Raw genomic sequence first — 26,116 nt, forward strand, 5'->3', positions numbered from 1 at the left:
GAGTAGTTCGGGACACTACTGTGCCCGTGGACTGGGTGGCTGAGGTGCTTGCCTGGGTTTTGACTGTCCTGGCCTGACGTGAGGTATGGGGGGATGGAGTGATAGGGAAGAGGTCAATGGTAGAGAGGAAAAGCTTCTAAGGGACATTGGGGCGGGAAGAGGGAGATGGTTTGGGAGTGGAGGAAGAGGGAGTGGTGGTAGGAGGTGTCTGTCTGCTGTGTTTGGGTGCAGGTGCATGGCTGGATGCTGTTGTGAGGTGGATGGCTGTTGGGTGTCTGAGTGCTTGCGTTTGTGTACCTTGGGAGGAGGGGGCACAGACACAGTGGGGGAAGACATAGGGGACCTGTGCATGGATATGGGGGTGGTGACTGCCAGTGAGAGGCATGTACTGTTAGGTGTGCTGGTGATGGTGGTAGTGGATGAGGATGTAGTGCATGCAGGTGTGAGTGTAGACGCAACTGGGAGGGAGGTGGAGGACAAGGAGGAGGGGGCCACAATGGAGGGAGTGGATGTTGGTATGTCTCCTTCTGGATGGTGTTTGTGTGAGTGCCTGTGGGATGAAGTGTGGTGTTGTATTTGCCATGTCCACTCTTGTGTGTTAACCTGGGTGCATGCTCGTCTGACCATGTGCTTGGAATAGGTTGGGGTTGAAGGGAATGGGATTGGGAAGAGGAAGTTGGAGGGGGGAGGATGGAAACAGGGACAATGGCTGCCATCAGAGAGGATGCCAGAGCCTAGATTGATCTATGTTGGGCCGCCAAGCCAGTGTGAATGCACTCCAGGAATGCATTTGTCTGTTGCATTTGGGCTACGAGCCCCTGGATGGCATTCACAATGGTTGACTGTCCAACAGAGATGGATCACAGGAGGTCAATAGCCTCCTCACGCAGGGCAGCAGAGCTAACTGGGGCAGGGCCTGAGGTGCCTGGGGTGAAGGAGATACCCACCCTACAGGTGAGCGGGCACAGGAAACTCGCTGAGGGGCTGCTGGGATGGCAGTGCTGGTACGGGGGTGGCGGCTGTACCTGTAGCTGGGGTGGGCACAGAAGTGTCTGGCATCAACGTGGAGCTCCCATCGGAGGAGGTATCTATGTCCGAACTGTCCCCTCCTGTCTCTGCCGTGGTGCTCCCCTTACCCTCCGTCCCACTGGTGCCCTCACCGTCGGTGAATTCGGCCTCCTGGGTCCTGTGGGATGCAGCTCCCTCCTTCGCCGGTGCCTCTGTTCCTCCGCCAGATGATGCTAATGCACATAAGGACAGGGTGACAAAAAAAAGGTGGGGGGAGACAAAGGATACACTTGGTCAATGGCGCCAACATCACCACCGTTGGTGTAAACGACACACTCACACACAGGGAACAGCCTTATGCACTAGGCAATGCACTACCAGTCACAATGCTAGTCACCAGCCCATGGATAGGGACACCTAACGCCAATTGCAGAATACCTGAGACCCACAGACCTCTGCCCAGTAGTGGATGCCTACTAGCTTGGTTGGATAACTTTCACATCAGAACCCTGCCCAACATGGGACCTATCCTGCAATGCCAGGCCTGGGCTGGGACACCCACAGGGCCAACACCCCCCACTGGATACCACCCCACCAGGGTCAAGTTGTATATTGGGGCACTGTACTCACCCCCCTTGTTGCTGCTGTGATGCCCCTAAGTGCCCATCCAGCTCTGGATAGGCCACTACCAGTATGCGGGCCATCAGGGGGGTCAGGGTTCAACGGGCACCCCTTCCTCGTTAGGAGGCCATCCCCAGCTGGGCCTCTGCGGTCTTCCATACCCAGAGTCTCAGTTCCTCCCACCGTTTCTGACAGTGGGTGCTCCGCCTGCCATAGACACCCAAGGTCCGCACGTCCTTGGCGATGGCACGCCATATACCCTTCTTTTGATGGGCACTGACCTGCAGGGAAATAGACACAGTGAAAGGTATTAGTCCGACCGTCCTGCTTGTTACACTCATGGCCCACCATGCCCCTTCCCATCCCCATTAGTACAGACATGGCCGACTATACATGCTGCACGCTACCCAGGGCCCATCCACCACCCACCCCCTACATGAGGCCTTCATACACAGCACTCCATGCATTTACGCCCCATGCATCGTAATCATGGTGTACTCACCTCTTGGTCTGGAGGCCCATACAGCATTCAGTACTGGGGTAGGACCCCATCTACCAGTCGCTCCAACTCCACCGAGGTGAAGGCAGGTGCCCTTTCCCCAGTCACACGAGCGATGGTCAGTTCCAGACACAGGTCACAGCAGCACATGCAGTGTAGATCTTCTCCTGTTGAAGGTCAGGTAGCAAGTGAGGAATTAGATAGAAAATGGCAGTGACCTCCACGGCGGTGCATACCGTCACCACCGGCGTATATCACCATTGGCCACTGTACTCCATAGAGCCCAATGTTAACCAATGAGAAGTTGCACGGCGGTTCTTGACCGCCTCACACAACGGCGCACATCGTCAGCGGAATTACCTCATTTCCAGCTGTCCCTCCATAAGGGCAGGCGGACGCCATTTCGGGGGGTGGGGGGCAGGCCATGGATCCTAACTGAGTCACAGTACATAAATGCACCATTTGGACATCTCCAACAAAATACTGTTACATTCACAACATGCATTGAACTGTAATGGTTGTAATGTAGAGATAATCACCAGCTGCTCACTATTTTACCCCATAGTTTGCAACCGCTGCGGATGAATAGGAGATGGAGACATCCCCCCATGTACAGACCCTTGGTGGACTTGGCAACAATGGAGGACAGGTACATTATCCTCACCTATAAACTTCACAGGGCCACAATCACGGAGCTGTGTGCCCAATTGAAGCCTGACCTAATCTCTGCTCTCCGACACCCGACCGGGATCCCCCCTCTTGTGCAAGTGCTATCAGTGCTCCATTTCCTGGCAACTGGCTCCTTCCAAGTGACAGTGGGCTTGGCAGCAGGAATGTCTCAGCCAATGATCTCAATAGTGTTGACCAGAGTGTTGTCTGCCCTGATTAAACACATGTGCAGCTACATCGTTTACCCCCAGGTGGAGGATTTGGCCACAGTGAAAGCTGATTTCTATGCAATGGGACGTATCCCCAACATTATTGGGGCTATTGATGGAACACATAATGCATTTGTCCCCCCCCCCCCGGCGAAATGAACAGGTGTTCAGAAATTGAAAGAGCTTTCACTCCATGAATCTGCAGATGGTGTGTTTGGCGGACCAGTACATCTCCCACGTCAATGTATCCTGGGTCTGTGCATGATGCCTTTATCCTGAGGAATAGCAGCATCCCAAATGTGATGGCTCAACTCCAAAGGCACAGGGTGTGGCTAATAGGTGAGCCCTGGTTCCCGCCCATTATATGTTGGTGCATGGGTATGGTGTGGGCTCTAAGGGTTAGTGTGTGGCTAACAGTTGTCCCTCGATATTTGCAGGTGACTCTGGTTATCCCAACCTCTCATGGCTACTGACCTCTGTGAGGAATCCCAGGACAAGGGCAGAGGAATATTACAAGGAGGCACATGGGCAAACAAGAAGAATTATAGAGAGGACCTTTGGCCTCCTGAAGGCCAGGTTGCCTCCATCTAACATGTGGTGTGCTACTCACCCAAGAAGGTCTGCCAGATCATCGTGGCATGCTGTTTGTTGCACAACCTTGCCTTGCATCGCCAGGTGTTTTTTCTGCAAGAGAAGGAGACTGGAGATGGCTGTGTGGCAACAGTGGACCCTGTGGACAGTGAAGATGAGGAGGCAAAGGATGAGGACAACAGAAGTGCAATTATTCGTCAATACTTCCAATGACGCACAGGTAAGTCAGTAAAACTTCAAATTTAATTGACAGTTTTGTGTTTGACATTGTCACTGGCAGGCTGTTTTTCCCACTTCTATGGCCACTCACTGTACCCTTTGGCATCTCTATTTGCAGATATTGGTGCTCCACTAACGCTAACGTTCACTGCAGCCAACTACAGGTTTTCCTATGTATACATCACTGTACAGTTGAATTGCAATATTTAAACCTTGATAAACTAATACATACTTAATCATTGGACATACTCCATACTTGTATTTTTTCAAAGGGTGGTTATTTAAGTGCTAAGAAGTAGAGAGGGGAGTGCAATGGGCTGGGGTGTTGATGGAGGAAAGTCCAGGATAGAGTCCAGTCTATTTGTATCACAGGATCATTGTCCAAGGGGAATAGGAAGGGGAGCAATGGCAGTTCAAGGTGGACAGGGTGACAGAGTGGGACACAAGAGTGACAATCAGGAGAGTCTTATTTCCTGGCGGGGGTCTTGGCAATAGTCTCTGGCTTCTGCCTGGGAACATTTGCAGGGTGGTTCTCCTTCTGCAGGGGGAGGGGTGCTGGTGGCCTGTTGTTCCTGTGGCAGGGCATCCTGTCCACTAACGGCAGCGGAGGTGGAGGGCTGTTCGTCGGTTTGGCTAGTGTCAGGGGCCCAGTGGTGTGCCACTGCCTCCCTCATAGTGTTGGCCATGTCTGCCAGCACCCCTGCAATGGAGACCAGGGTGGTGTTGATGTCCTTCAAGTCCTCCCTGATCCCCAGGTACTGTCCCTCCTGCAGCTGCATGGTCTCCTGCAACTTGTCTAGTATCTGGCCCAGCGTATCCTGGGAATGTTGGTATGCTCCCAGGATCGCGGTGAGTGCCTCCTGAAGAGTCGGTTCCGTGGGCCTGTCTTCCCCCTGTCGCACAGCAGTCCTCCCACCTTCCCTGTTGTCCTGTGCCTCTGTCCCTTGAACCGTATGCCCACTGCTAGTGATCCCAGGGCCCTGATCATCCGTGTTTGTTGGGTGGCCTGGGGTCCCTGTAGTGGTGGACACACTGCTGGTTGACGTGTCCTGGGGACAGAGGTATGGGCTCGCTGCGTGGGTGCTGTGGTGGGGTTTCCTGAGGGGGAGGCTCTGTGGTGGTGTGAGACTGTGCCTGGGTAACCGGCTGTCCGGACATCCCTGATGGGCCAGATGGTTCATCCAGATCCAGGTGACCAGAGCTGCTGTCATCACTGTGGGCCTCTTCTGTGGGGGGACTGAATGTTGCTGGCACCTCTTCTCCAGTGACATTGGCTGGGATACCTGTGGGGATGTAATTGCAGTGTTATTGTTTCTGCATGTGACATATTGTGCATGGGTGTGTTGCCCTCTATGGTTGTCATTGCCCTGGCAGATTTGCCTTGTGTGAGTTGTTATTTGGTGGGCTAGGTGATTCTCTGCAGTGTGCATGCAGTGGTGATAGGTGTCCATGCAGGTCTGTGAGGGGTGTCCATGCATTGGTGTTGCATGCAGGGCTTGGTATTGGGATGAGTGGGTTGTGGTGGTGCGGTATGTGGAAGGTGGTGGAGTGATGGGAGTGAGGGTAAGGGTGGGGGTTTGTGATGGCATGCAGGTAGTGGGGGAGATAGTAATAGAGATTTGACTTACCAGAGTCCAGTCCTCCTCCTACTCCTGCCAGGCCCTCAGGATGCATGATTGTCAAGACTTGCTCCTCCCATGTAAGTTGTGGGGGTGGAGGTGAGGGTCCACTGTCAGTCCTCTTTACTGCGAGCTGGTGTCTTTCTGCCATGGAACGCACCTTCCCCCATAGGTCGTTCCACCTCTTCCTGATGTCATCCATTGTTCTGGGGTGCTGTCCCACAGCGTTGATCCTGTCCATGATTCTCCGGCCTAGCTTCCTAGTAATGGATATCTGCTGCACCTGTGATCCAAATAGCTGTGGCTCTACCCGGATGATTTCCTCCACCATGCCCCTTAGCTCCTCCTTTGAGATCCTGGGGTGTCATTGTGGTACCATGGGTGTAGTTTGAGTGGTGTGGGTGATGGTGTGTGAGGTGTGTGATGTAAGGTGCGTGGGTGGTGTATAGGTGATGGTGTTATGTGGGTCTGGTTGTGTGCGTGCTCTTGCTGTATCTCTCTCTGTTGGCAATTGTTTGTAGTCGTAAAGGGTTGTGGGTAATGTGGGTGTGTGTTTTATAATGGTGTGGTGTGTGTATGGGTGTCAGGTGTGTGTAGTTTGAATTGACCAATGTGGTGTTGTTTTGTATGCGTGTGTGCATTTTGAGCGCGGCGGTATGTAGCACCAATGGTTTACCGCCATTGAATGTCCACTGCGTGATTCGTGGGTCATAATGTGATGGGCGTTGTTCTGTTGGCGTAACGGTGTGGGTTTTGCTACTGCCAGTTTATCAGTGACCTTTGGGCTGGCGAACTTGTGTGTGTGGCTGTATAGTGACGGATTGGTATGTGTGTGTCATATTATGGTTGGCAGTTATCCGCTGCAGTGGGGTTATGTTGGTGGCAGTCGGCATGGCGGTAAGTGGGATTTACTGCCAACATCATAATGAGGGCCTATGTATGGTTGATACTTACTGGCCCTAGTCATTCCTCCTTTTTTATGTTAACTTGAATGCTCATGCTGTGAAATAATACATTTATGTTTTATGCACAGTTCTGCACCACTGGATTGTCACTACATTTTTGTTGCCAGTTTTATTTAAAATCATGTTAAATAAAATAACAATTAAACTTTTTTTAAATTATTGTGGAAAGGAGGATGTATTTTGTGGATGAGAAGAAAAAGGAAATGCTTTTTCTCATGTGTTAAATAGGTATTTAGAAATAACATTTTGGCCATTTCTGTAGTATGTTTCTGGACCACTGTCAATGGCATCATCTTCTTGCACTGCAATTTGTATACACAGGTAAAATCTAAATAAAACAGTTGAACAAACTGGTGCTCCACTCTGTCTGTAAAATGTTTTGTAGTAAAACAAGTATTGACAAGAAGATGAGTTGTATTTTTAGCCTGTGGCTATAGCCTTGAAAATTGTAGATGGATATACGGCAACTGACTTTGCATTATGTCTGCAATGATACTGCACTGTAGTTTTCTACCTCACCATTTCACATGTTTAACATTCAATCCCAAACCTGTGCCTGTTGTTGGTGGTACATTCATGGAAGCCAGACCCACTGGCATATCAATGCCTGTTTTGTGTTGTAATTTGTGTGCTTGTCTTGAAAACCAGAATCTTTACATCTCTCAATCACATCCAAGATATTCTCTTTCCTTACCAAATGTAGTGGCTGCTTGCTTCGTTGGGTGGTCGAGGCTGGGTGAGTGTTTCTGACTTGTTTCTTGGTTAGGAGGTTGACCCGCTGGACCTCCCTTGTTTTGCTTGGGCAGCAGACATGCCAAGTGTTCCCTTGTCTTGCCTATTGGATTGGCGCTGTCTCTTCTCCTAAGTAGATTCCCGCACGCCTGTGCAGGTTCCTCCCATGCCATGGAGAGTTCTCACCCTCTTTCTCACAAGTTTGCCATGACACACTGCAGGCTTCCTTCTCACAGCAGCACCGCAGCATAGGGCGTAAACCCGTCTGCGGTTACGTCCTTCTGGACACCCTCACCGGCATCCTGGGCACTAACTCCCACAGCACAAGCACTGATTGGGACAAGGCATGTCCAGCAATCTGGAAGGTCACTTCGGTTCCTTGGACACGGAGCTGGAAGTCCCAGTGGCTTCCACATTGTGGACTCTGAGTTGCCTAACTCCTAATGCACAGTGCTAGCACTGGACCAGTGCCGTTCTGCTGCAGTGGGCGTCTGATTCCAACAACGTCGGGGTGTTGATCCCATCAGGAGTCTCCCAGAGCTGTAGCCAGCCCTCAATTTTTAGAGCCCCTCTCCCCTCCCCTGTATGCTGGCGGTCCTCCTCTGAATTGAAAGGGATAGAGGACTTGCTCACTGCAGGATCATGGATGGTAATGAAGGACTCTAGTAATAGTCAGCTACATTGAAAGTAAGGAAAGACTCCTCACTCTCTAACGTGGTAGGAACCCCAGAGCCTAATGGAGTGGCCATATTTGAAAGGTATTAGGATGTGTCCTCATATTAATTCTGATGTTTGTGCTGTTGGGTTTGTTTTTTGACTTCCTGCATATACACTTGATGGGAAGGGCTATGGACTGTCCTATCTGCCTTCTACCCATCCCTGACCCCTTCATCTCAGCTCGATTGCCAGAGGACAACCTTGTTTGACTATAATTCATTGTTTTGGTGTGACTAGTGAAAGTGGACACTACTCTGCCACCTTACCTGCAATGGAAGGAGGTTTACCTTCCCCCCCAGGAAAGCTGATGTCCACATGTAAATAAAGCCATGGGACTCTAACCTACCCAGAAACATAAAGCGGACTCACATCTCGTAGGATATCTTCCATCATGTTGCTGCTATTAGGGTGGTCAGCCTAGAAGGGAGCTCTGTCTATTTGACTGTTTAACTCTTCTCCTCCCTCCTCTCACTCACGCACTGTAACTCTGTCATTTATTTGGTTCTAGCTTTTCGCTCAGACATGGATCTTGAGTCCTTATATGCACTTCACACCAAATTGGAACTGGCCGGCCACAATGTCTATAAAATGAAGTACCCTCTTAATCTAGCAAAAAACATTCCAAGAGCTTTAAAAACAGACTTCTAAAATCTTACCCAGAAACTCTAATCTCTAACTCCTACTTCTGCTTGACAAAAGGAGCCTTATTAAGTGATCTTATCTTCAACACGAACAGAATAGCCGAATGGAGGAAAGTCCTATTCTCACTGCTTTTGATCACTACATCCAGGAAGACCCCTCATGGCCTAAGACTCTCCGTAGCTCCCTCCCTCCCTTACAGAGCAGATGCAACCATCTCCATTTATAACAATGGGATTATCTTCATCCAATCATTAGAAAGCAACCTAGAAGTATTTGATGACATTTTCTCTATCATTAAACACGCTGTGACTAGTAAGGAATCTGCCCCCTCCCAAGGTCATCCTTGCTCCTCATGCAACCCACAGGTACCCTAAGTAGAGTCCTCACATAGCCTAGTCCAATTAAGCGCTCCACCCTTTTTCCCCCTTTGCTCCTCTACAGCGATCAGCTTACACAATACCAAGTCACCTCCACCACCTTGAATCCTGTGCTCCCCACTTTGAATTGCCAAACCAGACTGCGCCCACACTACTCCGCTAGAGCAGCGGTCACAGAGATACATAGCAACAGAAGTAACTCCATCACCCCGATTCTACCTTCAATCTCTGAATTGACCTTCTTGGATACTACTACTAGCTTGCCTACAACACTGCACACGACCCAAATGTTGACCTTCTCTAAGTCAGAACGTCCAACTCTGACTGGTAACATGGCTCACAAGACTCCATCACTTCTACTCAGCAAGCTCACAAGCTCTACACCTCCACACCTCAAGCTGCTTAAATCCATCTCCAACCCCTCCGTCCGTCCCCCCGCACCCCACTGGTTCTCTCAGGGTAGCATTAGTCTAGCACCACAGTCCAGAGGACCCCACTATCGTTTTATCTTGTTGCAACCAATGACTGCTTGTTTCTACACCTCACTAGAATCCAGGCTTGGCAAGATTACACTAGAACTACAACAACTTAAGACAGGCTTACAGAGCCTAATACACATCACCTCAGAGTTGGCATAGAATTGGTGGCCCAAAAGGACTCCTGAAAATAACAGACACAACCACTCCCAATCTAGTAACTACCACACCAGGCTGCTGTGATACACACCTGCCAATGTGATCTCAACACCCCCTCACCGGAGATGGCAAACTACACTGTACCCCAACACTCCCTCCTCCTCTCATATGATCCTACATACTGTGGTAACCATGACAATCTGGGTCTTATCCAAACAATTCCTGCAAACCTGCATAAAGTATCTAGGTCCAGTTCTAGAGACATAAACAAGTCCAAACTTAAGCGCGTTCCCATCACACAGAATACCTCAGCGGACAGAAAACCTCACCTGAAATGCATGGTACTCTATTGCAGATCGGCAATGAAGCACGTAGCGGGCATTGCTGACCTCATCCTTGCACACAAGCCTGACCTTTTAATCTTGACTGAAACATGGCTAAATGAGTCCTCCGCACTATACCTTGACATTAGTTCCATCTAGCCATGACATTATAAGATGAGACAGGCCTTGCAGACCAGGTGGAGGCATTGCCTGCACACACCATAACAGCCTCTCCGTAAAATAGTCACAAATCTTTGTTCTAACCTCATGTGAATACCTATGCATAAACATTGCAAGTGAAAACAGGTCACTATGCAAACGGCATGTGATCTATCACACACCAGGAGACAATATCTCTTTCATTGAACAAACTATGGAAATCATCTCACCCATTGTAGGGCAACACTGCCAAAGATCTTCCTCAGAGATTTAAACCTCCACTGGAATAACCTGAATGTTTCTGCAGTTACCAACCTTAAAATCTTCCTAGCAGACATCAACCTGATCCAAATATGCGGAGGTCCTACACACAACCTGGGCATGACCTTGGATCTAATCATTGCTAAGGCCAATTTCATTCAGGTTGAATCTATTGTCCCCTGTGACTGAACAGACCACTGCCACATCACCTTCCTCATCACTGAATCAGGACACACAAGGCTCACCTAAAAAAAACCAGACACTGTAAAAGGAGCATGCGAAACATAAACTGTAATAAACTGACAGCACTCAGCAATAATATCCTACCTCCCCCTGTGGACGTGTCAGATGTCCATCACCTAACAGATCACTACAACAACTCCATGACAAACATTCTAGACATGATAGCACCCTTACAGCTAAAATGGATGTTCACTAAAGACTCCAGGCCATGGTACAATGGTAGCCTAAGTGCACTTTGAGACCTGCTGAATGAGCATGGAGATTCTCACCGTCCCTCAAACACCTTGAGCACTTGAGATCACTGAGGAGCATCTATAACAAACATATCAGAAATTCAAAAGTGAATTTCTTTAGAAACAAACCAGACAAAGCAAGAAACCCCCACCCCCCCAAAAAAAACTGTTTGAAATTGTCAAACTACAATCTAATGGGCAACCTAACCCTTCCACAATTAGGTCTAATCCACAGCCAAACTGTGAGGGATTTCCCTCTTTTTTTCCTGGAAAAGACAAAAAAGATTGAGTGATCTACAAACAGCAATGGAACACCTTTCAGTCATAACTCTTATCAGCCCACCTCCTCTAATCACGGAGCCCCTATATCTCACTGCACACACCCTCAAAAACAACACTTTATGGAACATATTCAAAACCTTTGATGAAAGTACCATTCTTAAAATTCTAACAACACTGAAACCGTCAAACCACTTCTGCGAGCCTCTGCCATCTAACTTCTTCAGTGAGATCAAAACATCTGTACTCCCACTTTGGACTGAGATAGTAAATGCTTCACTACTTCAAGGCACTAAACAAGAATGCCTAAAATCTGGGCAGGTAACCCTTATTTTGAAAAAAAAACACTAAGCAAAGCTCCTTGAGAAATGTGTCCCTGCCCAACTATGCAACCACATAGATCAATTCCGACTGATAGACCAATTACAATCTGGCTTCCGTCAGGGTCACAGCACTGAACCAGCTTTTACACACATAGTTGACAAAGCACTAAAATTGCTGGATCAGAATTAATGTTGCCTTCTAATCCTCCCAGACATATGCTCAACTTTAAATATGGCCAAACACGACTGTCTCCTAGACTAACTGGAACGCAGGATGGGCTCTCAGGATCCCTTCTAAAAAGGTTTGCCTCATTTCACCACAACAGAAATCAAGGAATCAAAGCTAACCAGTCCCTGTCCAATTCCACTCCGGTCACATTAGGGTTCCCCCAGGGGCCCATGCTCTCACCCACTTTCTTTAACCTGTTCATGGAGCGGGGTTGGGAGAACACTGCCTCACATCCCAGCACAGTTCACCCCTTTGCATCCTGTTCAATGCAGTACATAATTAGCGCTTACTTCAAAATTAGCTGTAGATTTTCACCAAAGTTGGTGCAGACATAATTGTATATCTCTAGACATGTATTCCTGGGCTTAGCCCTTCATCGGTAGACAGCAGGAGTAGTAGACAGCAAAGAGAATTTATCTGGGGTTGCTGGAAATGCTGCCAAATTCCTCTCAGGTCACAGTACCACATACAGGCATGCAGGTACATCTCCAAAGGCTGTCAGCTTGCAGTTTCAGGGGAGCCTTTTCAATAGAAGAGGGGTTGGGAGCACACTGCCTCACATCCCAGCACAGTTCGCCCCTTTGCATTCTGGTAAATAAAGTACTCAATTAGTGCTTACTTCAAAATAAGTTGGTGCAGACATTGCTGTATATCTCTAGACACGTGTTTCTGGGTTTAGCCCTTCATCAGTAGAGAGCAGTAGTAGTAGAATGCAAAGACAATTGATCTGGATTTGTGACCTGAGAGGAATTTGGCAGCATTTACCACAACCCCAGGTGAAACCTCTCAAAATGGAATGACTCTGAATTGCCCCACCCAAACAATCATTTGATATCAAAGAATGGATGAAGCAACTACAGCTCTTAACTGCGTTCCACACGTTACATATTTCAGGAGATCACTGGAAATAACCCTTGGCAAGAACCTAAACATGCAGGAGCACATCAGTTCAGCCACCAAAGGAGCAAACTTTCAAATGAACATACTAAGAAAAATAAAAGCCTTCCTCCCCCTCGATGACATCAATTCAGCTGTTCAAGCTCTAGTGATTTACAGGATGGGCTATAGAAGTGCAGTCCTCTGCACCTACCTAGATCAAAGTTGGCCCCACTAAGGGCTTCTCTTAACTCTGCTGCAAGGTTCAGCATAGGATCCAAAAGAAAAAACCACATCACTCCTGATGTGAAATCTCTACACTATCTCCCATATGAGGTGAGGAGATAGTTAAAAAATGCTTGCACGACCCATAAAGCCCTACACTTCCACACACCCAGGTAACTGGCAGAAAAACTGGAGCTTTCTGGTGGCCGCAGATCCTCTGGAAGCACCAGCACCTTATTGTTGAAACCTCAAAAATGTCATAAAAAGAAAAGGTACACTCAAGCTATCTCAGGAGTTGCCCAGAGAATTTGCAAATCCCTGCCCCCTGAAATCAGATTGAACCCCTCAACTGCATCATTTAAAAAAGAAATCAAAGTGCTTCTGATGAACAAATTTCTGCACTAGAACCCACTAGCTCTACTCTCTGGGCACTGAAACGATGCAGTATCTACACCCATGGTTATTACTCTCCTGCTATGACCTTGTTTACTGGCCTATTGGCATTTACCTTAAGGTAGTCTTGGTCCCCGCCTGTGGAGCTGCTCCACCATGTACTGTTTGCGAGTATGTTTGTAATTTGATCTACCTGTTTCTTCTTGCCAGACCATTTGTAAAACGCTCTGATACCCTCTAGGGCAGTGGTCTTCAAACTTTTTAATGCCATGCCCCCCCCATCAGTGAAAAGAAAATAATTTGGGCCCCACGCCGAAATTTTCACTATTATTCTATTACACTGGCGATGTTTAAATATGCATAGACTTATTTAAACATTGCATTTAACTTCTGTTACTGTTTTAAAAATACAGGGAGTGCAGAATTATTAGGCAAGTTGTATTTTTGAGGATTAATTTTATTATTGAACAACAACCATGTTCTCAATGAACCCAAAAAACTCATTAATATCAAAGCTGAATATTTTTGGAAGTAGTTTTTAGTTTGTTTTTAGTTTTAGCTATGTTAGGGGGATATCTGTGTGTGCAGGTGACTATCACTGTGCATAATTATTAGGCAACTTAACAAAAAAAAATATATACCCATTTCAATTATTTATTATTACCAGTGAAACCAATATAACATCTCAACATTCACAAATATACATTTCTGACATTCAAAAACAAAACAAAAACAAATCAGTGACCAATATAGCCACCTTTCTTTGCAAGGACACTCAAAAGCCTGCCATCCATGGATTCTGTCAGTGTTTTGATCTGTTCACCATCAACATTGCGTGCAGCAGCAACCACAGCCTCCCAGACACTGTTCAGAGAGGTGTACTGTTTTCCCTCCTTGTAAATCTCACATTTGATGATGGACCACAGGTTCTCAATGGGGTTCAGATCAGGTGAACAAGGAGGCCATGTCATTAGATTTCCTTCTTTTATACCCTTTCTTGCCAGCCACGCTGTGGAGTACTTGGGCGCGTGTGATGGAGCATTGTCCTGCATGAAAATCATGTTTTTCTTGAAGGATGCAGACTTCTTCCTGTACCACTGCTTGAAGAAGGTGTCTTCCAGGAACTGGCAGTAGGACTGGGAGTTGAGCTTGACTCCATCCTCAACCCGAAAAGGCCCCACAAGCTCATCTTTGATGATACCAGCCCAAACCAGTACTCCACCTCCACCTTGCTGGCGTCTGAGTCGGACTGGAGCTCTCTGCCCTTTACCAATCCAGCCACGGGCCCATCCATCTGGCCCATCAAGACTCACTCTCATTTCATCAGTCCATAAAACCTTAGAAAAATCAGTCTTGAGATATTTCTTGGCCCAGTCTTGACGTTTCTGCTTGTGTGTCTTGTTCAGTGGTGGTCGTCTTTCATTTTTTTTTACCTTGGCCATGTCTCTGAGTATTGCACACCTTGTGCTTTTGGGCACTCCAGTGATGTTGCAGCTCTGAAATATGGCCAAACTGGTGGCAAGTGGCATCGTGGCAGCTGCACGCTTGACTTTTCTCAGTACATGGGCAGTTATTTTGCGCCTTGGTTTTTCCACACGCTTCTTGCGACCCTGTTGACTATTTTGAATGAAACGCTTGATTGTTCGATGATCACGCTTCAGAAGCTTTGCAATTTTAAGAGTGCTGCATCCCTCTGCAAGATATCTCACTATTTTTGACTTTTCTGAGCCTGTCAAGTCCTTCTTTTGACCCATTTTGCCAAAGGAAAGGAAGTTGCCTAATAATTATGCACACCTGATATAGGGTGTTGATGTCATTAGACCACACCCCTTCTCATTACAGAGATGCACATCACCTAATATGCTTAATTGGTAGTAGGCTTTCGAGCCTATACAGCTTGGAGTAAGACAACATGCATAAAGAGGATGATGTGGTCAAAATACTCATTTGCCTAATAATTCTGCACTCTCTGTACAGTCAAATACATGATGGAAAACATACTATTCTGGTCAGGCAGGCCTTGTGTAAAAGTACCCACAGTGTGATTATTAGAAGTGGTGGTGGGGTGGGGTTTTTCAAGAGTATTTGGAATCAACTACCTTTTTTCACAGCTTGGAAGTAAATGACAAAACGCAGTGATGGGCCATTACAGAGCAGTTTACTGATGCTCATTTTTTCTGTTTAAAACAAAGCCCTGTTATCAGCATAATCCTTCTCTTGGCAAAAGTCTGGCACCCCACTGGGATCATGTGAGGCCCCCCTGGGAGAGGCTGCCTTCCAGTTTGTAGATCTCTGATCTAGGATCATGTTCGCACTATGTAAAACATTATAAATAAATAAAAGTGAGAGTGCTGTACATTGTTTTATTAAGTTAATTTAACCTGTTATTTACTCCATGACAGTGTCACAGTTCATACAAGAACACATTTGTAGAGAACTAAGTCAGGACAGCCAACCCAGTTAATTGGAAGGTAGCTTTAGCTTGCAACTATGTAGGACTTCAGGGGAAGGACTTGCATAATTCCAGCCGTGGCCTGTCCTTTAGGGCAGAGGGCCAAGCCCCACCACCTTTTGCCCCTCATGAGCACTGCCTGTCAGGCTGAGCAAAGGTCAGTCTGAAATACACTTTTCATATTCAGCTCAGGCAGCCAGGAGCGAGACATGCGCGATTTGCGCAAACTCCCGGCTGCCTGAGTTGAACTTTGCTGGGCTGAAGAGGTCACAGCTCCTATGGGCGTGACCACCTCGGCTCAGCAAAGGTACCTCAAGGCCCTCCCCCTCGGTGACAGGGGGAAGCGTCACCCATTGACTCTAACCTGGGTGCTTCAGGTTTAAGCCCTGAAGCGCCCAGGGCGAGTGTCAATCAGTGACACCTCGTCACAGAGTGGAGTGGGGTCAGACGTCTCATTGACCCCATCCCACTCTGTGATGAAGTTGGGACTGCTGTTTTCCCTCATTGGCTGGCCTAGGGTCAGGCAGTGAGGGAAGGCAGCAGTACCAACCGCCCTGGGACCTCCAAGGCTGAAGGTAAGTGTGTGTGTGAGTTTGTTTTTTAAATGAATGTTTGATGCGTGCATGTATGTTTGAATGTTGATGAGTGTTGTGAATGGATGTGCATGCATGTGTGAATGAATGAGTGTGAGTGTGAGTGTGCTTCCTGCCCTCCCCCCTCCCTCCAAAAAATTACCGGCCGCCACTGCACAATTCACTTTAAATTTAACATGGAGGGAGGGTTGAGTGTTCAGATGCATCCGTGCATTCATAGAATTCTTTACTTTGCAAACAGCCAATATACCATTCAGCATCTCTTTCAGTTTTTTGACCTCTTGCCTGTTGCTTGAGCTTACAGGTCAGGTGAGGTCTAATACCAAGCAACATTGACCAATCCCACAAATATTAATGCTTCATATTAAGGACCATTTATAAAGCGTACCCAACACACTAAGGTCATCATTATGACATCATTATGACATCGGTGGTAAAAACCTACTGCCACGGTGACGGCCGCCAAAATACTGCCACCACGGCTACCATCTGTCCACCATATTATGAGCACTGCCTGACTTCCGTCACAATAAGGGCGGAAATCCGTAAGTGCTCATGGTGGTGGATGGTGGTAAGCTGGCGCTGCTACCACCAGCACTGTCACACCAGTATAACGCTGCCAGCCGTATTGTGACCAGTAATATAGCCTGGCTGTGTTCTGCTGGCAGGGTGCTGCTGGCGGTACCAGTGCCCCTTCCCGTTCCCTGCTGGAAGACCTCCTTGTACAAGGTAGGTTGGGCTTCCGACAGGGGAGGGGCGTAGGAGGGTGGGGGGTGTTGTATGTGTGTGTTTCTCAGTGTGTGCATGAATGTCTGAGTGAGTGTGTGAATGCGTCTGTGTGTTGTTTGCATGGTTGTATGCATGTGAGTGAATGCGTGTAAGAATGGTGAAGTGAGTGTGTGTCTGCATGTCAATGTGATCGTTGTTAAGAATGTGTGTGACCATGTTTTGATGTATGCATGTATGAATGCGTGTATGCCAGTGTGAGTGATTGGGTGTAAGTGTAGTGCGTGTTTGCGGGTGTGTGCGTGTATGGGGTGGTGGGGGTGTGTCTGAGGATCGGAGGGGGTGGGGGTGTTTGAGGATCACAGGGGGTGGGGGAGTGTTTGGATGGAGGGGGAGTGGGGGGTGTCAGGTGAGTGTGTGGGGGGTTGGGGGAGCCACCTACCGGTGACAGGGAAGGAATTCCCTGTCATCTGTAGGGTTTACTGTCATGGTTTTCGTGGTGTTGCTAACGCTACGAAAACCATGGTGGTAGGCCGGCTCATAATGCTGCCGCCGGTACTATGCCAGCTGCCGGGCTGAAGATGCACATCTCCGGCCCGGCAGCTCATACAGCCATGGCGGTATGAATGGAGAAGTAGCGGGTTGGCTGCAGCCAATCTCATAATGTGGCGCCACATTAACACTCACCGCTGGGGTCATAAAGAACCCCTAAATAGCTTGCAGGCCTTTAAACAGTAGTGTTGTTATTGCATTTATTCTCATTTTCCCAACTTAATGCAGATGAACGTTGTAGCCAGCCTTCCCTGGATACATTTCAGTGTACCATGCAGCGTCACATTCATCACACTGGGAATCACTATTTCAGGTCCAATACATTAGAGGCCTTATTACACAAAGTGCCCCGGGGCGCAACATGCGTTTGCTCTCCCTTTTGAAAGGTGCGCCCGGAGCAAATAAAGAGGAGGTTGCGCCGTATTGTATAATACAGCCTTAGGAGTCACTATCTGACATGGACCACTACATCACAGTGCTTACACCAGTGCAAGTAAGTATTTAATAATAACCTGTAACTATAAATATTGTAAAAAGGTGTAAAATACAGAAAACTAAATATATATGTACAGTATAAACAAAGTTATAATTTTATTAAAGTTGAAAGGGAATCAAAGTTGACTAATATGTTGGCTGTTGCTGCACCGCAAAACAAAATAAGGGAATGAAATTAAAAATTTGAGGGAGCACCTTTAGCTAATCTCGCAAACCTCTTAAACTAAATCGGCTTTAACTACCATCCCGCTGTCACTTGTTTAGGGAAAACATGAGATGTGAATGGGTATGTTTATGAATGTTTAAAAGGTGGTTTGATTGCCTCGCTAAGTAGCAGGAGTCAGAATTCTGTTAGAATTGGTAATAGCAAGATCTATTTTTTTGTGGGGGGAATGCTTTTGATATTTTCTTAAATGATCTGATATGAGAAAATATTGCATGATGCCGTAATATGGTAATTGGGAATATCAATTATAGTTTAATCCGAAAAGGTTAATGCATGGTAATATTTTATATGTTGATTATTACAGTTTTTTTTGTCTTTAGTGCATATTTTTCATCAATGTTATTATTATATTTGAAAACTGGGCATATTGCATTTTTTTATTTGTTATTTTGTGTGTCAAATCATGTTTCACTTTGATTAAAGTTTATGGTAGAAGCAGATTTATGGAGCAGAGTTATGGAACAGTTTGAGATGCTCCTTAGATTCCAGTGTGCAATAGTATTTTTTATAATTCGATTATGATCTTTTTATGATATTGTAGATGTGGTACTTTCTTTTTTGTGCGAAAATTCATTTAATGTTGCTAAAAGCACATGGCGTGTTAAATTAACGTGTACTATTGCAGCAGTGGCAAATTAGATGAAGGTACCACCTTTACTTCTGAGGCACATTAATGCCCTTTTCCTTTGAAGCAAGGCAGCGCAGCAAGGTGACTTGCTGCACTGCCCTACATCAAAAGCCTGTAAATCTGGGCATCACAGGCATATTTGTGAGAGCCTTGCGCAGCTGTTGCATCATTTTTTGTAATGCAAAAGTTGCTCCAATCTTGAAATTATATCTATGAGGACACGCCAAGCCACTTTGGATGGTTTCATCAATGCAGAGTAAGGCAAGGTAGCACAATGTGCTGCATTGCTGTACTCCGCGCAAGGGAGGTGTTCCATGGATGCTGCGGTGGGTGTTCCTATGCAACATCAATGGATTCAAACTCATCCCCAGATTTACAAGGTTTTGTAAACCTGGGGATGCGCCAAAACCTTAGGCCTCGCCAGGGGAGGTGCAACTAGGAGAAATATCTTTATTTCTCAATTTCTTTTCCACTTTCTACATATGCTGCAATCTGCTGTACACCTTGAAAGAGGAAAAGCTTCCCAGGATTGCTTTTGTGCAGGAAGGTGACCCTTTCTGCGCAAAACAATACTGCATGCAAGTAAGACACCTTTGAACCATGGTGCAAGGGAGCATCTGTTGGCGCCAGGCAGCCCATTGTGCACCAACAGTGGGAAAGGACAGGAATAGGCCCTATGCTATAAATACAACACATTCCTGCCCTTTCCTTTTGATGCAGGGCAGTGCAGCAAAGTGACTTTCTGCAGTGCCCTGCGCCATAAATATGAGCCCAAGGAGTTACCCTTGATAGCTATATTTCTCTCCCTTTGTAAATATCCGAATCTCTGCTATTTGACTTTGCCATTTAAAGCTTTTGAAGAAAATTCTGCCTTCAATCCTTGCTTGCCATCACAAACAAATAGTTACAACATTAATCCAGTCACATTTAGATTACGCTTGTATTGGTGTCCCGCAAGTGATGTCAAGCCCTCCCTGGGCTGTTCCTACTGCCCTCTTCTCCAGGTGCTGGCACATGTATGAGTGCCCCCTGTCCCACCTCACCATGGCTTGTACACGTGCTGCCCCCTCAGTGCTTAATTTGTAGGAAAAAAGTATTGATGCCCGAAGACTTGCTCAGAAGCCCAAGGCCCATGCAATGAAACGTCGGCAGCTGAATAGCCCAGAGTGCACCACTGGCCTCTTTAATCCCCTGGCAAGAACTCCCTCCGCATTTTATTTCACTCCTGCAGGTCCCAGCTTTCTCCCTTTGTGTCACTTTTCCATTTTTCTCTTCAACCTTCTTTTCCGTTTGTGTGTGTTTTACCTCTCTTGTCAGAAAATGTCTGATCAGGAAAAATAAGTGCTGGTGCGGAAAATAAGTGCTGGTGGCCTCACCAGCTCAAATTAAGCACACTGAGCCTCCTCCATCTCTCGGTCTCTATACTACCACACCCCACCCACCCACACATACGCATGTGCTCCAGCAGGTGCATCCCCTGATAGCAACAGGAAGTCTGCAGTACAGCATCCATTTTTGGACATCCTCATTCCTCACTCCTCATCCCTACTTCTCATCCCTGCTTCTCATCCATCATCCCTCCTTCTCATCCATCATACATCATCCCTACTTCTCATACATCATCCCTGTTTCTCTTCCATCATCCCTACTTCTCATCCATCATCCCTACTTCTCATCCATCATATATCATCCCTACTTCTCATCCATCATCCCTACTTCTCATCCCTGCTTCTCATCCATCATCCCTACTTCTCATTAATCATCCCTGCTTCTCCTCCATCATCCCTTCTCATCCGTCATCCCTACTTCTCATCCATCATATATCATCCCTACTTCTCATCCATCATCTCTACTTCTCATACATCATCCTTACTTCTCATTCATCACCCCTACTTCTCATCCTTCATCCCTGCTTCTTTTCCATCATCCCTACTTCTCATCCATCATACCTGCTTCCCATCCATCATCCCTACTTCTCACTTCTCATCCCTACTTCTCACCCCTACTTCTCATACATCATCCATACTTCTCATCCATCATCCCTGCTTCTCATCCATCATACATCATCCCTACTTCTCATCCATCATCCCTACTTCTCAACCTTCATCCCTAGTCCTCATCCCTGCTTATCATCCCTATTTCTCTTCCATCATCCCCACTTCTCTTCCATCATCCCTACTTCTCATCCCTCATCCCTGCTTCTCATCCCTACTTCTCATCCATCTTCCATCATTCCTACTTCTCATGCCTCAGCCATCATCCCTACTCCTCATCCATCATCCCTACTCCTTGTTCCTCATCCCTCTGTCATACCAAAACATTTTCAGTTTTGTGAAACACACCTTCACACTGATTGGTTGGGAACAGCCAGGCAGAGTTATGAGAGAGAGCTGCATTCTATTTCAATGAAAAACAGCCTCCTCAGTGCACATGGTGGGTGAAGAGAAAGGAGAGGAAATGCAACTGTGTGTTTGTTTCCAGTGAATTCAAGGCTGCACAATATTTCATGTTATTTAACTCAGTGTTTTTCTGTTTGCACAGGCCTCTGCAGAAGGCTCTGCTGGGTTGGGAAATACAAAGAGCCCAAAGGTTGGGCCATAAATCAGCTCTTGGAGAAAGGGATATGCAGGTCATCTATAGTTCAACCAAAAACCTTTCTGGTTTCAGTTTCATATGTAGATAGAAATTTTTTAAAATCAACTCTGGTGACAGTGCAATCCAATTCATCCAATCCTTTTCTGGTTTCATTTTTATTTGTAACAAATAAAATGTTTACATCTGAGCTGGCTTTTTTTTTGTAACAAATCAAATGTTTACATCTGAGGCTGCTATTATCTCTGAGAGCTGTTTTTTTTCTTTTCTGGAACCAGAAAGATTTTCAATGAACTGTAGATGAACTGTATAACCCTTTGAGAGCTGATCTATGTCCCAAGCTATGGGCTCCTTGTATTTACCAAACCAGCAGAGCTTTCTGCAGAGGCCTGTGTAAACAGAAAAACACTTAGTTAAATAAAGTGAAATGTTGTACAGCCTTGAATTCACTGGAAACAAACACAGTTGTATTTCCTCTCCTCTGTCTTCACCCAGCACATGCAATGAGAAGGCCGTTTTCAGTGAAATAGAATGCAGGCCTCTCTCATAACTCTGATTGGCTGTTGCTAGCCAATCAGCGTGAAGGTGTATTTCACAAAACTGAAAATGTGTTGGTATGACTGAGGGATGAGGAATGAGGAGTAGGTATGATGGATGAGGAGTAGGGATAATGGCTGAGGCATGAGAAGTAAGAATGATGGAAGATGGATGAGAAATAGCGATGAGGGATGAGAAATAGGAATAATGGAAGAGAAGGAGGGATGATGGAAAAGAAGTAGGGATGAGAAGCAGGAACAAGGGATGAGAAGTAGGGTACCAAAAAACTCAGCAGCTCGTTTTGTCCGGTAATGGTGAAGCAAGGTTGTTGGTCGGTTCATGGGATGGTCATGTAACTGAGAGATGTCCACACCTGGTATCACCAGGGAGGGGGGGTGCAAAGTCACTAGGGAGCAGAGGCCATTCCAGTTCAGGGGTAGTTGCATGTGGAGCTGGGCCCCACACATCCAGTAATGATCCAGAAGACTGGAGCTGCATATCCGCGTTGTAGGTGGTGATGTTGCAGTTGAGGTTATTCCCCACCTTCACTGTCCCATTCCCTCTGAAACAAAGAGAAACTGGTGTTGGATGTGGATGTGCCTATACTATGCATATGCTGGTACCACATATTGTCAAACAAAGCAGTATGGAGATGGTGATGGTCAATATCATTATCAACAGTTCTACGCATGCGTGTAATAATTAATATAGGATCAAAAAATATATATATCCAAGGGCTAAAAACATCACTATCAGTGCCCCGAGGAGGAAAAACAAACATGAAATATATAACTGGAAAGAAGAATTGTCTAATATTGGAGCTTTAGAGGGAAGCTTTACTCCGATTGCTTCTCCTGTTCTCCCCCCTCTTTTTCCTGCTCGGTGTCCAAAGGGATGGATGGCATGGTTGGGGCCAGGCAGATGTCCTGGAGGTGGTACTATGGTTTGTGGCCTTGGACTTTCACTGCTGTATTCGAGCTGTCTGTCACTGGGGAGGATCCATTGAATTTGCAGTCCTTCCACTTTCTGACAACACTGCAAATATATACTAAAGTTCCCAAAGGTAATGTTTGTTGATCCTTTACAGGAGATGCATGGGTGCGCTCCTTGGCTGCACGTATAACCTGTTTAGAGAAGAACTTTGCAACTTTGGTTAGCTCAGACATGTATTCATTCATTTCAGTTTGTACAACTTCAGGTGCTCTCTCAGTCTCCTACTTATGTCTAGTTTATGGCACAAATGTGCTCATTGTTCTACCTGTCACTATTTGATGAGGAGTCAAATGGTGGTCTGATCCTGGGGTATTTCTCAAAGCAAAGAGTGCTAAAGGGAGGCAGTATAGCCATTTATTTTTCAATGTCAAACATAGTTTACTTATTTTGTTCTTGAGGAGGCCTTTAAGGCGCTCCACAATTAAGCTGAGGACAATTTATGTGTTATTCCTAACAAGGTGGTGAGGTGAGAAAAGATATTATTGATGAAATGGGTGCCATTGTCGGATCTGATCCCCTCAGGGACACCTCACTGCGGTATTACCTTACAGATCAAAAAATTAGCAGCAGACTTGGCATCACATTGAACACAAGGTCCTGCTTCAATCCACCTTGAAAATGGGCAGACTACAACTATAAGATAGCGATAATGATTGCATCTGTCAACCATATCAATGTAATCAATGTGCAGTTCCTTAAAGGGACCTTGTGGGCGAGGTATTGTGGAAGCTATTACCTTAGAGGTGGGACTTGGAGAATACAGCTGGCACACCATGAAGGTGTGTATGTACATTGTAATCATCTCATGTAAGTTAGGGACAAACCGATCCTGATGTATTTGGAGGGAAATATTGGCCCTCATTACAACCTTGGTGGTAAATCCTGTGTACCGCGTGCAGAAGACCGCCAACATACTGCTGCGGCCGCGGAATTCCACTACAGGTATTATGACCCACAGCTCGGAATCCGCCACAATTCAGACACCCACACAAGTCCGCCACACCAAAGGTCAGAGATAAACTGGCAAAAACAAAACCCACACTGTCATGCCAACAAGAATACACCCACACTATCACGACCCACGACTCAACGCACACATCTACAAAACACCACCACATTGGACAATTTGAAATACACACACCTGATACACATACACACACCACACCCACACACCCAATCCAATGTAAAACACACACCCACATCACCCACAAACCCTTACTACAGAAATTTACAGCAGGCCAGAGAGATACACCACCTTAAACAACAGCAGCATCCACAGAAACACAACACCACCACTTACACAACATCCATGGACCTCAAACAACACACACAAACACATCCCCTCACACATCACAACACACACCACCTCACACATCACCCACACCACATCATGGCACCGCAAAGACACCCCAGGTTCTCGGAGGAGGAGCTCAGGGTCATGGTGGAGGAAATCGTCTGGGTAGAGCCACAGCTATTCGGAACACAGGTGCAGCAGACGTCCATTGCAAGGAAGATGGAGCTATGGCGCAGAATTGTCGACAGGGTCAACGCAGTGGGACAGCATCCAAGAACACGGGATGGCATCAGGAAGAGGTGGAACAACCTACAGGGGAAGGTGCGTTCCGTGGTTTCCAGACACCAGATTGCAGTACAGAGGACTGGCGGTGGACCCCCACCTCCTCTCCCACAACTAACAACATGGGAAGAGCAAGTCTTGGCAATACTGCATCCTGAGGGCCTGGCTGGAGTAACAGGAGGACTGGACTCTGGTAAGTCAAATCTTTACTACCTCATCCCCCACTGTACTTGCATGCCATCACATACCCACCCTTACCCTCACACCCATCACCCCAACACCCACAGATACCCCACCAACACAACCCACACATCTCCAAAACAAGCCCTGCATGTAACACCAATGCATGGACACCCATCACCAAAGCATGTCCACTACAGAGACTCACCCAGGCCACAAAATCACCAATCACACTAGGGCCAAGGCAATAATGCAAGCTCAGGATCAGAGGGTCACTCACCCATTGCACAAGATGGCACACACAGATACAATAATTATTCTTTTACACCCCTACAGGACCCCTACCTAACGTCACCGGACAGAAGGTGCCAGACATATCCAGTCCCCCCACAGAAGAGGCCCACAGTGATGACATCATGCTCTGCACACCTGGATCAAAATGACCAGCCCGGCCCATCTGGGACCTCTGGACAGTCGGTTCCCCTGACACTGTCACAAGCCACCACAGAGCCTCCCCCCTCAGGAAACACCAGCACAGCACCCACCCAGCGGGCCCATCCCTCTGTCAATCACCAGTGTGTCAACCACTACAGGGAACCCAGGCAAACCCACTAACACAAGACGATCAGGGACCTGGGGGCAGTGGCAGTGGGCACACAGTTCAGGGGACAGAGGCACAGGACAACAGGGAAGCTGGGAGGACAGGCCCAGGGAACCCACTCTCCCCGAGGCCGTCTCCAACTTCATGGGAGCATACCATCATTCCCAGGAGATGATGGCAACTGTGCTGGCCATGTTTCAAGAGACTCAGTGGCTGCAGGAGGAACACTACCTTGGGATCAGGGAGGACTTGAAGTCCATTAACACCACCCTGGTCACCATTGCAGGAGTGCTCCAAGACCTTGTCAACACCAGGAGGGACACAGTGGCACAACAATGGGCCCCTGACACTAGCCTGGATGATGAACAGGCCTCCACCGCCTCTGGTGCTAGTGGACAGGAGGCACCACCACAGGAACATGACACCAGCACCCCTCCCCCTGCAGATGGGAAACCACCCGCAAACGGTCCCTGAGATCCAGGAACAAGACAGAGAACATTGCCAAGACGCCCACCAGGAAATGAGACCCCCCTGAATGTCACCCTTCTGTCCCACTTTGTCACCCTGAACATCCATAAACTGCCATTGCTCCACTTCCTATGCCCCTTTGGACAATGCACCTGTGAAACAAATAGACTGGACTCTGCCATGGACATTCCTCCACCAACCCCCCAGTCCATTTTACTACCCCCCTCAACTTATTTTGCACCGACATAGACACACTTATATCACAATCCGGAGTCAGTCTGTGCTTTCACAAATGTGTAATTGCAATAACCATGGAAAATAGCAATGTCAATTTACTTGTTCACATAACCAATGTAACACAGCTGTAGGCCAGGAGGAAACAGAGCAGAGGACACAAAGTGGGAGCCACATCTGTGAAATGGAAAGTCAAAGTGACAAGTCAGGGTCCAT

This window comes from Pleurodeles waltl, chromosome 7 (genome assembly GCF_031143425.1).
Source record: "Pleurodeles waltl isolate 20211129_DDA chromosome 7, aPleWal1.hap1.20221129, whole genome shotgun sequence".
Lineage (NCBI taxonomy): Eukaryota > Metazoa > Chordata > Amphibia > Caudata > Salamandridae > Pleurodeles > Pleurodeles waltl.